Genomic DNA, 17332 nt, shown 5'->3' with positions numbered 1-17332 from the left:
TAACTGAAAAAAATACTGTAATGAGTTCACTACGAATATTACGATACTGAAATAGAGAAGATAGTTTTTTATAGCAGGTACTAGGGAAAACAACTCGGTATCAAGGTGTATTATGTTGAGAAAATTATTGCCATATCTTGTTATACTTTATATTGAAGAAATTTGTTGAAATAATACCTACTTAAAATAAATTAATTTGACTACAATATGAGCAGAATATGTGTCTGAATTTTGAAACAAAATTTTCAAATTTTCTTATGTTGGTTTGATATTTTTTCATGAAAATTTCTAATTTTCAAGCTTTTCCAAGGAGACATACCAATGCTACTCCTCCGCAAATTGAAATTTCAATTGAACATGCAGTGTATTTAGATTTCAATGTCAAAGTCAGCCATGAATAAAATCTCAAAAATATTATTTTTCAAATGAGAACACAATTTTTCTGTCGATTTCGCCCGATGAAATAAACATGAAATATTATTTTTTGAAGGATTCATTTTTAACAGAGTCAATTAATAATTGATTATTCATCATAAAACAATTTTCATTTATTGGAATAATAATTGATGGTAAAGTTTGAACAATTACTTTCAACTTAAATTCCCGAAGTTGTTCCATGTTGCTGCTGATCAGCAACGTTAGATATTTCTTGAAGAATTGATTCCACAATTTTATCAGATATTTTAATATGTTTGGAAGAGAATGGACAATTCGAAATTTTGTTAGAAAATGTTATTAATATTATTGTCGAACTATTGACGAAATTGGTCATATGTTTTCTCATATACTAACTTGGATTTAATCGGTAACACATAAGATACTATTTCCTTTTCTTTCTCAGATATATCTGATGCGATAACTCATCGGGAACAAAAACCATTTCAAGATGTATCTATTAGAAGCATTTATTTTTAATAGATTTCAGACGATGTAAATACACATAAGGGGATGTCCATTAATCACGTGATCTTTTTTTAGCATTTTTTAAACCCCCCTCCCCCATTGGTGATACGTAGTGAGGTTTAAGACCACCCCCCCTCCCCCTTCTCAACATCACGTGTATTTTTAGTACCTACAACGAATCTTAAAATTTTCTGAATATTAACTCAATTTGAATACAGGTATAAACTATAATCTTTCTTCTGAAATTAAGGACCATAATAAAAATGTCTACACCAGGTTGCAAGTTTTTTTTGATTGCCATAACAATAGTAATAAACGAAAAGTGTAATCATAGGAAAAACATGTATTGTACTAGTACATGAATATATTTAATGTAGTCAAGGTCACTACACGCCGCGCCGTGCCGCTCAATATTTGTTTAAAAATCGCGCGTTTGACGAAAAAATAAATACACGTGATATCTTACTACACCCCCCCTCCCCCTTGTGATATTTTCGTGATTTTTATCAAACCCCTCCCCCCTCTTTCAAGTCTCACGTGATTAATGGACAACCCCTTACACAGTACCCTCACAGTTGTATAAAAAATGTTGTTTGTATTTCGTAAGTAGGTACCTAGGTATATGAAATTCTCGTTTTCATGGCACATTCGAGAGATTTAACACTTTTCTGTGCCTTAAAAAAAAATTCATTTTACACCCTTGACAAAAAAATAGCTATTTTTGTACGGTCACGGCTGAACTAAAAATGACATCAGTTAAATCAAACTTCTGAATACCACGTTTTTTGATATTCGCGGTAAAATGATAGTTAAGTGTTGTTATTTTAGTTCAGTGTCAACACTGATTAGGTACCTGTACAAGCATAAAAAGTCAGACTCATTCACGTCTTTACAATTACACACACGGTTACCAAAACTATTAGGTCACAAAGAACCTGAAAAACCGAAAACCCCACAGGGTATACCGACTGAGGTAAAAAACCGTCCATGAATATCGTATCTATAAACTGAAAACCTCCAAATAAACTCACACAGTACACACAGATGCGATTTGTCTGCAGTAATCCTAAACATCGTTCGGCTGAAGGCCAAATCCTCAACCAGAGTATGTTAAAACCGAACAGATCGCCCCATATCTAACAAGACGGGTAAGTTATGGTGCCTTCCGCCGTGCCTGGGGCTCCGATAGATATTTAATACAATCAGTCTTGCCAAACTGGATTATCTCTTCTGAAATCCACCATGCATCCTGCACCGATGCGATATTTGTGGTGTACGACAAAAGAATCTTGCTAGTCTTCCAGAAAAAGGGGCCGCTGATTGAAACCAAGCGCAAGGATGGTTTGATGCAAAAAATATGCCAGTGTTTGAAAGAGACCGAATAAAAATGGGTATTTAGTTTGAGTAGCTATAAGAATGAATTGTGTAAAATTTTGAGAAGGTAGCTTTTAGTCAAATATTGAGTTAAGTATTTACGTCTTGTCAAAAAAAAATAAACGAATCTTCAGGAAGGGTTGGTTATCAGGTGAATACAACTTATTGCTGTTTTGGGGGAAAATTATTATTATTATTATTATTATATTATCTACGACCAAGTAGTGTATTTCTCCAATTCTGTGGTTACTCCGTTCATTCTTCCACATCTTGTAGAACAAAATCGTGCGAGAATATATCAGAAACGCACAGTTTTCATGGTTATATTTTATTATTATATGTTGGTACTCCGAACTTTCCGCCACGGCTTTATCTGTCAATTCATCAATTTGCCTTAAAGAAATCAGTTCTGCCAACCAACATTTTTCAAGCCAAAAATCACTAAATGATATTTATGGAAATATTTCATTAATTTCAATAAGAATGCAATGAATTAGAGAAAATAATGTATAATACTCGTACAGAAGGCGCATTCTACCACTCGTTCATTCAAAAACTCGCCACTTCGTGGCTCGTTTTTGAATTTTGAACTCGTGGAAGAATATCAATGCCTTCTGCACTTGTAATATAAATAACTATTCTGCTTGCTCGTATTTCTTACGAGATTAGGTATTGGGTACAGAGCGCTTCAATATAATTCTATAGTGACTTAATTGAATAAACCTAAGTCACTGTAATTCATTCGAAAGTGACTTAATAAAACACAGTGTCGACACGAGTGGTCTCGTTTTTGATTGGCAGCTAGTTTCTGAGCCGAATTTCTTTACCTGAATTTGTGGATTATTCGAAACGTAAGGCTTGTTTTATAAGTCGCTGTAGTAGGTATTCTTCTGATGAATAAATTGTTGTATATACAAATCTACAAGGCCCAATAATTTTAATTTTGACGAAGTGTCACTTTAGTTCAGTCATTCGTATTCTCAAGTTCTATGGTTAAGCCCCGTCATTCGCCAGTTTTATGCTCAATTTGAACGAATTGTTGCCACTTTGTTTTATTAAGTCATAGTAATTCATTCGGTCTTACAGATATCTCAAATTGAAACTTGCTGGTCTGTCTTAGTTATCAAATTAAGTACCTCCAAGGATTTTTTTTCAGAATAAGCTAATAAAATTTCAGTAGAATTTAATGGATAAGAACTCATAAGAGATAATTTTGGTTTGGTTAAGATCGACGCATATATTAATGGTGTTGTAATTATTTCAATGATTTATTTGCAGCAGTTATATTTCCTTAAGTTTCATAGGGTATATATCGGTTTACAATAAAATAAAAATTAAATTCCTGCCTACAATGTGCTACTAGCCTATTATTGTTAATTGGCGAGTAAAATAAAAAATGTGTTTGGGCAAAACACTTATATTATACAGTATCTGACTTTTTGGCTTTTTATTGGTTGTCAATACGACAAAAATAACATAACAATCTCTGATTACTATTACAGAAACTCAAATAAATTAGAAATTGAGTGTAGAAATAAGTCAACAACATCCTCGGACCTCCGAAAAATACTAAACTGATGATTTCAGCAACATCATTATGCCATTATTCAAGGTATGTAGTTGAATTTCAATAACGAAATTAAACCATACCATCTGGGAATTTTTATATTACTGAGGGCTCCAACCCAGGATTTCTATTGATCAACGAGAAAACAACCCAATTTTTGTGACCAGACTTCTTGCATCTTGCTAGAAGACCTAGTGGTTCATAGACTGACGTTATCAGTTATCTCTCTGATGACTTATCTTTGAGTGGTAATGATACATTTCATAATTATGTGTTCATTCCTGCTGAAAAAATTTTAGAGTGTCATTGTTGGACTCCGTTTTAAACATAATTATCATTCAAATGTTGGTCATTTCTCAAAATTGAAATCAACGATATTTTTTGACATCAATTCGCTTCGAATGTGTTTCATAACTTGAGAGGAATTGCTAATCCCACTTGTTATTGTGGTCTTCAATCATCCGGCTCGAAGGACCAACATGTTCGTGAAACACACTCATATCGATGATCCCACCAGTCTCGGCTGATATATTTCGATACCAAATAATAGAGAGATGATTCTTTCTGTAATGTATGTTGATTGTCTGACGAAAGAGGATAAAAATTACGAGATGACCGAGATATTTTTTCAACAAGCTTTTTAATTTCCTAAAAAAATTGTTCCAACAATGTAACAAATGATTTTGTCTTGAAATTAGGTACTCTCATTCTATTTTTCATGACATTTTGCAGATAAATTTAGTAATTGAAGTCTATAATGATTGAACTTTGGGAAGACCAGGAGATGTTGAGAAGACTGAATAAAAAAAAAATTAAACACAAATATTTAATATTAGGGAACGTTGATCATCACTTCAATATCTCCAGGAAAGTGAACATAAAGGGCTTATTTGTGCATAATTGTCATTATCGCCTTCGCTAAGAATGTTACTGTTTTACCTGATCATAAAATCGAATTGCATTTCAATGAGACCCTTTTTTATGGAACGCTTTCACGATCATATTAATATTAAAATGAGAAATGACAAAGCTCACAATTTTTAATATACAGGGTGTCCCATAAAGACCACGTCAAACCGAGGGAGAATGTAGATCAAAGGATAACCCACCTGCTAACACAAAATTCCCATTATAAAAGTCTTACCGTTTTCGAGATATTTTTTTTTTTTTTTGAGAATAATGAATTTTTGCCCCTTTTAATAGTTTTGCCCTTACGGTTGGTACAATTTTACATCTTTCTGGTTAATTTTTTCAGTGAAATATTGCAGAAGAATGATTTCAACGTTTACATTAAAAACATACCCCGAAAATTTTAAAGGGGGGCTAAGAGAAATATGTGTGGATTATTTTGTTCATGAAGTTTAGCCCATCGTAGTGGAAAAAAAATGTACCGAGCTACTGCTGCCCATTACACCAATAAATTGTCTATTTCATAGTGATTTCAGAGAGGTATCACACAAGTTATTTGTAATGCGAAAAAAAAAAGATATGGCTGTTTTTATCCAAATGGGTACGTTTCTAACAAAATCAAGTTTGTCAATTCTGTTGAGAAATCTTCGATGTTGCATTACTAAGTGAACAATGGCAATTGTTTACGTGCGAAAATATTACTCGCATAATTATTCACCTCAACGAAATTCAATTTTGCCGGCAAATTTTGGAAAACATCATGCAGATCCAGATTTTTTTAATTCCTCGAAAGACTCAAGATAACCTGGCCAATTGAACTCAGATGAGGTTAAAGAAATCTCTTCAAAATTGCAATTCATATCGATTTCACCTCAATTTTCGATTTTTTTGCCTGTAAAATAAATAACAATTCACTGAATAGGTCTTGGGCTTAACCAGTAACAACATTTTTTTTTAATTCGACTTTATTCACTAACATAGTCTCCTTTAAGAGAGGAGTCTTTACTTTGACGCTCCTTTTCTGGAGAAATATGGTTTCGAAATAGGATTTAACCTCGGTCATCACATTTTCTTTGAAGACGTTTTTTTCCCTGAAGCTTTCTTTTGAATCTGCAAGTATCACAAGTGATGAATGGTGGCCAGATCTGGAGCATAAGCCGGCTGGTCAAGAAGTTGGAAGAGCAATGCGTTCAATGTGACAATGGTTTTCATTCATTTATGATAAGGAGCATTGTCTTGGTGAAAGAGAATTTTTTTTTTGGATTTGAGTACGTATTTTCCTCAATCACTGCATTCATTCGATCCAATAACGCTATGTAGCATTCAGTGTTGTTGGTTTCACTTTGGTCAACATAGTCAAGGAACATGCATGTCCCAAAATACTGTTGGCATCACCTTGCCAGCTGATGTTGGTTTCTCTGTACGGCTTATATCGACTGATTTTTACTCAGTTCTTGCTCTCTTCGACTCTCTTCGGATTTCAGTGATGAATCCATTTTTCTATTGCAAAGTATTTTAAGCATCAAATCACAGTGTTCTATGAATGCACGAATCTCGTTTTTATTCGTTTTTCAAATGTACCGGGTTTTTCACCATAATTTGACCCCCCCTTTACATTTGTTACTAAAAGAGGTACAAAAAAATGTTTTCTACAAAAGTTTCACGAAATCGACTATTGTTTTTTAAAATGATTTCACAAAACGAAATATATACAGAGTGGTCAACATATTGATTGCAACTTAATTTTTTCAAATGGAACACCCTTTATATTTTTCTATATTTATCTAGCTCTTTTTCCCCTGATTTCGAATATATAACATAACATACTCAGAATAAGAGAGATAGGCCAAACAAAATGCCCTTTTTTGAGTTATCTCGTTGGCAATTTGACTATATGTCATATCGTTGCCAACAAGATAACTCAAAAAAGGGCATTTTGTTTGGCCTATCTCTCTTATTCTGAGTACCACAGAGTTTCAAATTTTAAGAACCACCTGACATGCTCAGTAATCAGTTTTCAAGTGGTAGGCTGCGATAAGCCTACCACATATATGTTATATATTCGAAATCAGGGGAATAAGAGCTAGTCAAATATAGAAAAATATACAGGGTGTTCTATTTGAAAAAATGAAGTTGCCATCAATATGTGGCCCACTCTGTATATATTTCGTTTTGTGAAATCATTTTAAAAAACACTAGTCGATTTCGTGAAACGTTTGTACAAAACATTTTTTTGTACCTCTTTCAGTAACAAAGTTAAAGGGGGGGTCAAATTATGGTGAAAAACCCGGTACAAATGTAGTTCGAAGTCAAAATCAATTTCAAATATCTCGGTTAAGCTCGTTGATGGGCATATCCATTTATCGTTATTGAGTTATACCCATAAGAAATTTTGTTTCTACAATAATCAAAAATCATTCGCTGGAACAGAAATTAAGGAGTTGCACGAGGGACAAACCGCATGCCAAAATTTGTACACCATAATCCCACTTACTGTGAAGGAATTCCACGTAATCCCACAGGAATCCCACGAAATTCCTTGGAATCCCACATAATTCCAAGGAATCCCATGTAATTCTACGGAATCCTACAGAATTCCATGGAATCCCACAGAATTCCATCAGAATCCCACGGAATCCCAGTGAATTCTACTGGACTGCTAATGAATAATTTACATATTCTTTCAAATTATTGTTACCTTCTGAGTTATATAGCTGCTACTTTTCAAAGCATAAGAATAAATTCCAAAAAAAATCAACAGCCGTAGAAAACAATCGATAAAATTACTATAGATCATGCTCGGTATGAATAAAATCTAATCAGATAAAATTAGTTTACTACCAAATCTATTCGTAGTATCCATCTATTTTTGGTACTGATATACTGATCAGTTTAATTATTATAAAAGGTGTTTATATTTATTTGAGTAAAATGAACACAGTTATGTGAATAATGCAGGTACAGAAATTATATGTGAACACAAAATCACATTTCTTTATTATATTATAAATATTACATTACAAACTCTGAATATTAGGAACACAAAATACATACTTTTTGTAAAATAATATTACATATGAACTACTTAATTTGGTATTTTAGCCAGTGTTTTAATCGTTTTAGTATAAGTTGAAATCAAAATGCGTTAGGTAGATGCTTATTTCGCAATATAATTTTTCAGGTTGATACCATTAAGATTTTCTAAATCTTTCATAAGATGCGTCTATTTGGATTTTGTCATGACGTGAAATTTTGAAAGTTGTAGTACCAATCATCCTCACTGGTCCATAAAAAATATATAAGCTATCAACAATATCACAGTCATCTTGCTTTGGCCAAATAAATTCCCCTAAATTCTCTCGAAGAAATTTAACTCTGTATTTCGTTGTGTCCATTTTGGAGATGATTTTTCCAATGAACCATTTCTGATCATAATTGACAACGTAAAACTTTCCTTCAGATATTTCTATTTCCTCGTTATCGGTATCGGATGAATGATCAGAGTATATTTTTTTCGGTATCCGAATCCGATGATTCAGTAGAGCTATCGATAGAATTTCTGGAGTAAATTGTAGACGAACGTTTATTAGAAGCTAGAGAAGAAATTGAGGCAGAAACCGGCGTAGAAGCTAGAAAGTAACCTATCTCATTCAAGTCTGATTCAGGTAATGCTAAATTTGATTTTGATGGAAATGTGACAGACGGCGTGGCAAAGGATTCATTGCTGGATGAATTTGAAGGTTCCATCGTTTTTGAAGGATATATGGAGTTGCCTGTGTTCGAATCATCGATGGAAGTAGCATTTTTTTCTATTTCTGTTCTCGGTGAGTTCACCGTTGAAATAAAATTTTGCTCAGAATTTTGTATATGAGGAACATCCGAGGGAACATCTAATGTAACTTGTAACAAAATATTCACATTAGGTTTCTCAATAGATGTAGAAGATGAGTGAGCCTGAAGTTGGGCCTGTTTGAAAAAATTTGTAATAGGTACAACTTTTCTCCCAACTTTTTTTCCCTTCACTAGAATGGCATCCGTATTTTTCTCGGTAGATTCGTCATTGTTTTTCAAATGCTTCATGAAATGCTTGTAGAAATTGCCATATATCCACTTTGATTGCCTAGTATCAGAGCTTTTAGACTTGATAATTTTTATTCCTGTCCCACAAAAACAATGAATATTGCAAGCTTCACTATCTATGTTGCAAGAATAAATTATATCATCCATTTTATGATCAATATTAGCCCATATTTCACCTGTACATTTTGATTTTGTCCACGACTTCAAAGTTCTTGATAGGAAAGCATTCGTCTCAATCTGTTTATTTTTATTCGAAGATCTGATACTAGGAGATCGAGATCTAGACCTTCTTGACTGCTCTTCGATTTCTGAGGAACTTTGTGAACTAAGGAACTCTTTGCTTGGTTGTTGTAACGTTGGTCTGAGATTGGTCCTACTCAGGTTTTTTTTTGGAGCTGAACAGTTTTGACACTGGTTGTAAGAAATATCTGAAGTGTTTTGTTTTTGTTTTTTAGTGAAAAAATCTTTCAATAATTCCAAAATTTTTCTGTGGCCACCAACGATAATGAATTTTTCCGGACACTGCGCAAAAATACCAAGATAACTTTTCAATTGATCATTAGATATAACATCCTTCAAATTTTCCCTTGAAAATGTTTCGATATTGGAAATATCCTGATCTGTCATTTCTGCAATCAGCCTCAAAGATGAAAAACCATTGATAATCAGAATATTCATCAGTTCCTCCGGTATATTGATCTTTAGCTGAGTCGCGGCACCATCAACTTCCGCCCAAGTCGACATATTTTCGTTGGAAAGACCACTCTGGATATTCATTTCGGCATCCATTTTTCAGATACTATAAACAAGATTCTGATTAATGCTAATAATAAAAAAAAATATTCCGCACTCACCGGGTTAAGTTTTGCCAAGGGTTTTGCTTGAATTTTGGTTAGAGTTTAGAATCAGGTACTTTTTATTTCAAATCTGAAATAATAAGTTTCATAAATGAGAAATTCTAAAAAGCTATGAGGTATTTGAGCACTTGTTCATTAGAAATTAAATTTCTTAATTAATTAAATTAATTCTTAAATTTCTCTTAATTACACAATTTGAAATTTTGCAAAAAAAAAAGATTGAATGCACAAACTACATTCGGACCAAGTTGTATCTGTTATAATAAAAAAAAAATTAGTTATTCTTTTCCAATATTTCATGTGTTCAGCTTGACATTTTGCACGATGCTTGGAAATTTTGTTTTATATTTACTTTACAAATATCCACTTCAGTTTGGGTGTCACAGAAATAATATGTAATTTTTTAGCTTTTTCTTCTTGAAATATCTGGTTCTGGTAACATGATGAATATGAAAATTTGTAAGTATAGTCTGAAATTATTTTTGGGCGGTATAAATCACTTTGTCATCTTTTCACGATGTTAGTGAATATCATATATTTCTGGCCCTTCACACGAAAACTGTTGAATGAAATTAGAAATTGAAAATATGTTGAGTTCTTTGATGGAAAAAATCCTACAAAGGGTTCCCAATATTCACGGAACCCCTAATCTTTAAGTTTTCCGTACGGAAGATAACCGCCGGATGGACGGACAGAATTGAATTTGATCAAGGATTAGATATCAATGAATTGAACCTTATTCTATGAGATCATTCTCGGCTGGAAATTCGAACATTGAATACAGGATGTAGTTGTAGTAGCACTCTGCTCGGCACTCTTTTTGCGGACAATGCTCAAAAACATTCCTGTGAAATGAGCTCGGTAAATACATTCTATCTGAGATATATCTCAGATTGATACCGTATAGAGTATCAATTTTTTTTCATAGCAACTACTATCAAGACCTAAAATGATGTCTGTTATAAAAAAAGACAGTTCACTTTTTTTGGTATTATGAATATTCCTGGAATATTTCACATTGTTTCTACAATCACAAACGAAGCATGACACAATGATATTTCAAGAGAAAAAGTATGGACTAGACTTACACTTTTTTCGTCATCACAGTGGTTGAGGCCCACCCATTTTCCGACGCCACTGGACTTAATGATCTTTAATATAACAATTCCAAATGACCCACTTGATACTTCAAACTTCAATGTTGAATTCCAAACAGAAAAAATGAGCAATAACATTCAGAGATAGGTGTTAATGAATAATTGACGTAAAAAAAATTCAACACTCTGTGAATTGGAAAGAAAAAGTTCATGAAATTATATTCATGATAATTTTACTACACATTACCTAACTAATCTGACCAATCAGCATCATAAACATTGCGGCATCTTTTTTCAACTTCATTATATTATTTATTATTCTAGGTATTAATTCGAATAAGACTGTTTATACCTACTCTGATAAACAAATAAAACGAAAATTTGAGAATTCATACTTACATGTTTATATTGTAGAAATACTAATATCTCGGAGAAAAATCTAGTTGAACTATAAGCACGCACCGTTCGCACTATGATAAAATACTTCCAACCTTCTCTTATTCATTCTTATCCATTCTAAGTTGATGATGTTGATGTTGATTATCTGCGGTGTAAAAGAATTTCGATTCCTTGAAGATTGTCTTAATGATTTTAATAAACGTACAATATTGTTTGTCGTAACTAGCCTTGAAAAAGAAACGAACTGTTTCGAAACGTCGGCGTTGTTACAATTTAAACAATAGAATAAAATTGTGTCCAATATTCCCAATATTTTCTTACTTATTTTTATTGTGTGTGTGTGAAAATTTTTCAAATTTTTCCGCTTCTGTGTAGTGCATATTCGATGAACAGTTTCATATATCGTTGCCATTGAGATAACTCAAAAAAGGACACTTGAGTTATCGCAGCCTACCACTTGAAAACTGGTTACTGAGCATGCCAGGTGATTCTTAAAATTTGAAACTCTGTGGTACTCTGGAATAGGGGAGATAGGCCAAACATATGTTATATATTCGAAATCAGCGGAAAAAGAGCTGTTCAAATATAGAAAAATATAGAGGGTGTTTCATTTGAAAAAATTAAGTTGCAATCAATATGTTGCCCACTCTGTATATATTTCATTTTTTGAAATCATTTCAAAAAACACTAGTCGATTTCGTGAAACTTTTGTAGAAAACATTTTTTTGTACCTCTTTCAGTAACAATGTTAAAGAGGGGGTCAAATTAGGGTGAAAAACCCGGTACATATCATCCATTTTTTTTTTGCGAAAAACGAAAAGCAATCAAATTTTTTTTCATTCGCAAATTAAAAATATTTACTTTTCTCCATAAAGATCATTGTTCAAGGAAATTTAATGGAAACCCCATAAAAATCGGTGATTTGTAAAAAAAAATATCTCTAATTTTGTTTTGAACTGAGCAGCCACTTGTTGGTGTTCCCTCTCAACAGTGGATGCACTAAGTGGCTGTACGATGATGATATACAGAAAGTGGAAGCCCAATCTTTTAAGCATGCAGTTATATTTTCAAAGAATTTTTTGTTTCCTCAGGAAAAATGTTCCAAAAATGTGATGTTGTTTATGTGATATTGTTCCATGTTTTCCCATATCATTTAACTATTTATATCCCTTTTAATTAACTGGCTATAATATAATAGATGCCTATTTCTCATTAGTTGAATTATGTACTCTTGAATAAAAGGTATATGTACCTACCTACCCAAATTTGGTGGTCAATTTAATCGTTATAGTGAAAATTCTAGTGATAATTACTGCACTCTTCAAACGAATTCAAAATTCCATAATGAGGAATAATAAATTGAAATTAATATTTTATTTTGTTATCGATTTGATTATCAATAAACATAAATAATTCAAAAGAATCACAATTAAATTTTCGAACATTTGTCTCCATAAACAATAATTGATTGCAACGGATGGAGTAAAGCTAAAACATCCTTGTACTGAAGGGAGTATTTTTTTAAGAATTGAGTTATACCAATTCATTTTTAACACGAAAAATCTCTGTTTACCTTCCTTTTCACGCGTAAAAATTGAAAATAATTTCAGAACGAATTGGTTGAAAAGCGGTTCATTGAAACATTTCAGAAAATACGTCCCCCCCACTTTGCTGGAATGTTGAATAATAAAGCATGAGTTTGTGGGTAGATTAAATATATAACTGTGTACACTACGATCTTTGCCTGTGCGGCCTGGGAGGAATGGAATTTCGTACAAAACCGTATTTGAAGAGTATACAAAACGAAAGTATACCAAAGTTTGGTGTGGAAATATTTACCGACAGTTATACATTTTCCTGCTAAATAAATTATTCTAGTAAATGTCGGAGTTATACACGACGGCCGAAGAGGGAGCAAAAGTCAATGTTTGGCATAAATGATGGTAAAATGTTTTAAAATGTTTACAGAGAAAACTTGCAGATTTATACTCCTACTACGTTCCTTTATATCTCCATGTCGGGAAAATCGATAAAGTACATAATGCTCTTAAAAATACAATTCGTCTTTGTTTCCACCCTTTCTCCATTTCACTTTTATTGACTAATTTCTGCCATAACTTTGTTGATTCACGTTAGTTTGTACGAAGCAATAATAACTTCATTTCCAGACTTTGTGACGAATCTATTTTTGACTGTTGGGGGTTGATATTAGGGCTGGGAATCATGAATGAATGATTTGAATATTCGAATAAACATTGAATAATTATTCGAACAATTGCATTTTGCATTATTCGAATAATCATGAATATTCACTGAATAGTTGAATAATCAATGACTACTTTTCTATTCATGAATAATCAGTGAATAGTTGAGTATTCACTGATTATTCAGTGAATAGTTTTCTATGCAGTGAGTAATTGGATATTTATGAAGTTACGAATGAAAGTTTGAATGATCACTTGACTCACTATTCAGGAATGATTAAAACAAGGTTTTGTGATTGACTTCGGACAAATCGTTTTATTAATATTAAAATTACCGGAAATTACATAATCTTGAAATTGATAGATACAATTGAATTAAAATTATAAATAAACTCCTGTCAGTGTTCGGAATCCAAACAAACAAATTGTCATTCAAATTAGTACGCTGTCGTTGAAGAAATTGGCTAATTTTGATAAATAAGATTATTTGAGGAACGATTTTACTATTAATTGATAGACAGAAGAAACGAGATTAATGCCGTAAGTTCGAACTTGAGGTTCAACTAATAAACACGGCTTTTTACAAAATCTGGGGAATGATACAGGATTCAAAGTTACTGGTATTAACCTCGTTCCTTCGGTCTATCAATTAATACTGAAATAGTTCCTCAAATACTCTTATTTATGAAAATAAGCCAATTCCTTCAACGAGACCGTACTAATTTGAATGACAATTTATTTGTTTGGATTCCGAACACTGACAGGAGAACCAAAAATGGCGGTGTGTGACGTCACACTAATAGAGTGTATATGGCGAGAGGAAAAACACCAAAACGATTATGCCACGTCGCAAAGGGTATGTTCACTCATCAAAACGCTCGGATTTTATTGGTTCATTAAAACATGAGTTCAATCACTGAATATTGACTGAATATTCATTGAATAATCACTGAATAATCACTGAATAATCATTGAATAATCACTGAATAATCATTGAATAATCACTGAATAATCATTGAATAATCACTGAATAATCAACGAATAGTTGAATATTCATGACAACTCATAAATAATCAAGCATGAATAGTTGTTTGAATGAATTATTCGAATAATCGAATAAATTTATGGATGAATATTCGAATACAAAAAGGCGAAAAAGTCCCAGCCCTAGTTGATATTCTATTCTATACCTTGTTTACCAATAACCAAGGAAATCGTATACCATATGTTTTTGTGCTCTCGTTCTCCCTAGCATTTCGGTTCAATGTCTGCATTTTTCGAAAATTTTGATCCGGAAAAGGTTTGTAACGATTTTTTTCGATTGACTAATGATGAATCAATCCTGAAATTCGGCTGGTCGGCCGTAAACACGATAACTACCGAACATGAGAACCTGAAAGTTCAAATTCGTTAATATACAGGGTGCTCATTTGAAGGGTTCATACTAAAGTTGCAACAAATCAAGTCCAGTCAATTTAGGTTCAAAAGTGAATGGAAACTCTGAGTTGTTTCGGAAAAGAATTAATTGTGTAAAAATTATTATAGGTAGGGGAGACTGGGGAGGGTTGATAATAATAATAATAATAATAACCTTTATTAATCCCATAAGACATACAAATATGTATAAGATAAGTCAAACTGAAAAAAGTAAAGAAAAATCAATCCTAATACTATAACTAAGTAAGACATAGGTTTTTATCACCTAGATATTCACTAATGGAATAATAGCATTTTTTGAGCAATTCACATTTTACCAATTTCTTGAACTTTATCACACTCAACAGTTTAATAGAAACAGGTAAATGGTTGTACAAAATAATTGTCTGGTAAATAGGAGAACATTCATATTTAGTTGTTGCATGAGCTGGAATACATAAAGTTGTAATATTTCTGGTGGAATAGTGATGGAAACCTGATAATTTAACCATTAATACAAGGGAAGGTTTGTACCGACAATTTCAAGAACTCATCAACGTTGAAATTTCCATTTTCAGTTATTAAATATTGCCAAACGTTTAAGAGAAGTCCTTAAATTTCACTCTGACATAAATGGATTGGTAAATGTTGAACACAAATTTTTCATCAACAATTTTGTAAAAAATGTATCAACCCTCCCCAGAAATTCAACTTATGCTTTCTTGGAAGCTGAAAAATTAGGGTTCACTTCAGAAAGGAGTCGTCCAAAACGTATACAATCTTTTTTTGGAAATTTTCTTTGAATCAATTGTGTATTACTCGAAAAACTTCATGGAAAGTACAAATTACGTACCTATATCAATTCCTTGTTTCATTAGTACTCTAATGGCCAGTTGCACCATTTGCCTGAACATTGATTAAAATTTAAACATCGATTAATTTCTGATTTCTCTTAGTAAATCAGAGAGTAATCAATGTTTCAATTTTTAATCAATGTTTAGGCAAATGGAGGAACTGGCCCTTAAAATAACTATTTGTGTATTGAGAGCGCAAAATGATATATTGTCGATTGAAAGAGATAATGAATTTGCACTCGAATTACACACACATTTTTTCTGCAATCGGGCAGTTCACATTTTTCCAAATATATATTTAATTCAATGAATGAAAATTAAAAGTACAGTTTTTACATTTTCTTATGACAATTCCAGACGTTGAAGAAAGTCTAGATTAGTTTGAAATTGTATGTTTCGCCATTTTTACTGTTTCTACAATCTGCACTTCAGATGATTAGGTACCTAAGATGTTCTGTGCCTTTTCAATGTTATTTTTGATGCTTTCTTCAATGTATCTCTCGGTTGTAGAAGAACTTTTCCAACCTCATTGAGGATTCAATTGGATGATATCACCTTCTTCATTAACTAAAAGACTACCTGACTTGCGACGAAAACTGTGACCTGTATACAATTTATAATCTGATAAATTCAAATACTTGGTGATTTCTCAGGGTATTTTTCCAATTATATTCATTCCCACCAGTTGTTTATGGTATTTTCAGTTACGATATCGTAGAAATAGATGATATGGGATGTCATCATCTGATAGCCTCAATGCAAACTACTACCTTCGGTAGAATTTCTTCACTATGAATGAAGAAGAACTCAAAAGCTTCTGATTTCACGTCATTGCTTTCTTCTTTTTTCTTGTCTTTCAGGATTGTATTATATTACAGACATGGATTTTTCATGCAAACCTCGTATAAAAGAATGAGTGTTAAATCTAGAATATGCATGTATTTACGGATTCACGACTATTGTGTTCTTTTATTTGAGTTATCAATTATCAACACTTATATTGTTGAAATAGGAACTTGGGACTTTATCTTGCCCATGAGATGCTTTGTTCTCCATTTTCAACGGCTTCAAGTTTATTGAACTGTCAGATATGGAGACTGAGAGGATTTTGTGACGGCACCACGTAGCTCCATTGTAGTCTTTATCAGTCACTGGAGATTTTCCGATGTTATAAGGTAAATAAGACTTTGATAAATTTATTACCCATGAAAGTCATGAGAATGAAACAGCTTATTTAAAAATAATTTCATATCATTGGACAAACAGTCATCTAGATAAAGACCAAACGAGGTAAATGCAATAACTAAGAGGACGGCTTTAGAAATCTTGAATGCTATAAATATGCTAACCTTGGTGTTGAGTTATCTGGCTGAGTTAAATTATTAATCTCAAAGATGTTACGTTCTTGGTAAACGAGTGTTTACTAACTGTGATAGAGAAAATTACATCCTATCACAATATCTCTTCAAGTTGGCATTCCAATTTTTCCCAAAATGATAAGAAAAAATTAGAAAACTAGTGATGTTAAGTCTAAGCATTTTTATTATTTAATTACGCATTCAAATTTGAAATCTATCCTAAAAACTAAAAACTCTACCATTACCTAGGTGTGGGCATTATACTTCTTCGTTCTTGGCTCTTAAGTCAATACTCTACAATGGATGAAGTAGAC

General features: G+C 32.5%; 1 long non-coding RNA gene across 1 annotated transcript; it reads right to left on the bottom strand.

Annotated features, from left to right (window-relative positions):
• Window positions 1-9517: 9517 nt before the first annotated feature.
• LOC123675486 lies at window positions 9518-10823 on the bottom strand. The gene is made up of 3 exons (XR_006746779.1): window positions 10779-10823; window positions 9688-9760; window positions 9518-9632 (listed from the first exon to the last, which is right to left on the bottom strand). It is a non-coding gene; the product is annotated as an uncharacterized LOC123675486 (long non-coding RNA).
• Window positions 10824-17332: the final 6509 nt, after the last annotated feature.

This window comes from Harmonia axyridis, chromosome 1 (assembly GCF_914767665.1).
Source record: "Harmonia axyridis chromosome 1, icHarAxyr1.1, whole genome shotgun sequence".
NCBI classification, from domain to species: Eukaryota; Metazoa; Arthropoda; class Insecta; order Coleoptera; family Coccinellidae; genus Harmonia; species Harmonia axyridis.
This window is presented reverse-complemented; position numbering and strand designations above follow the sequence as displayed.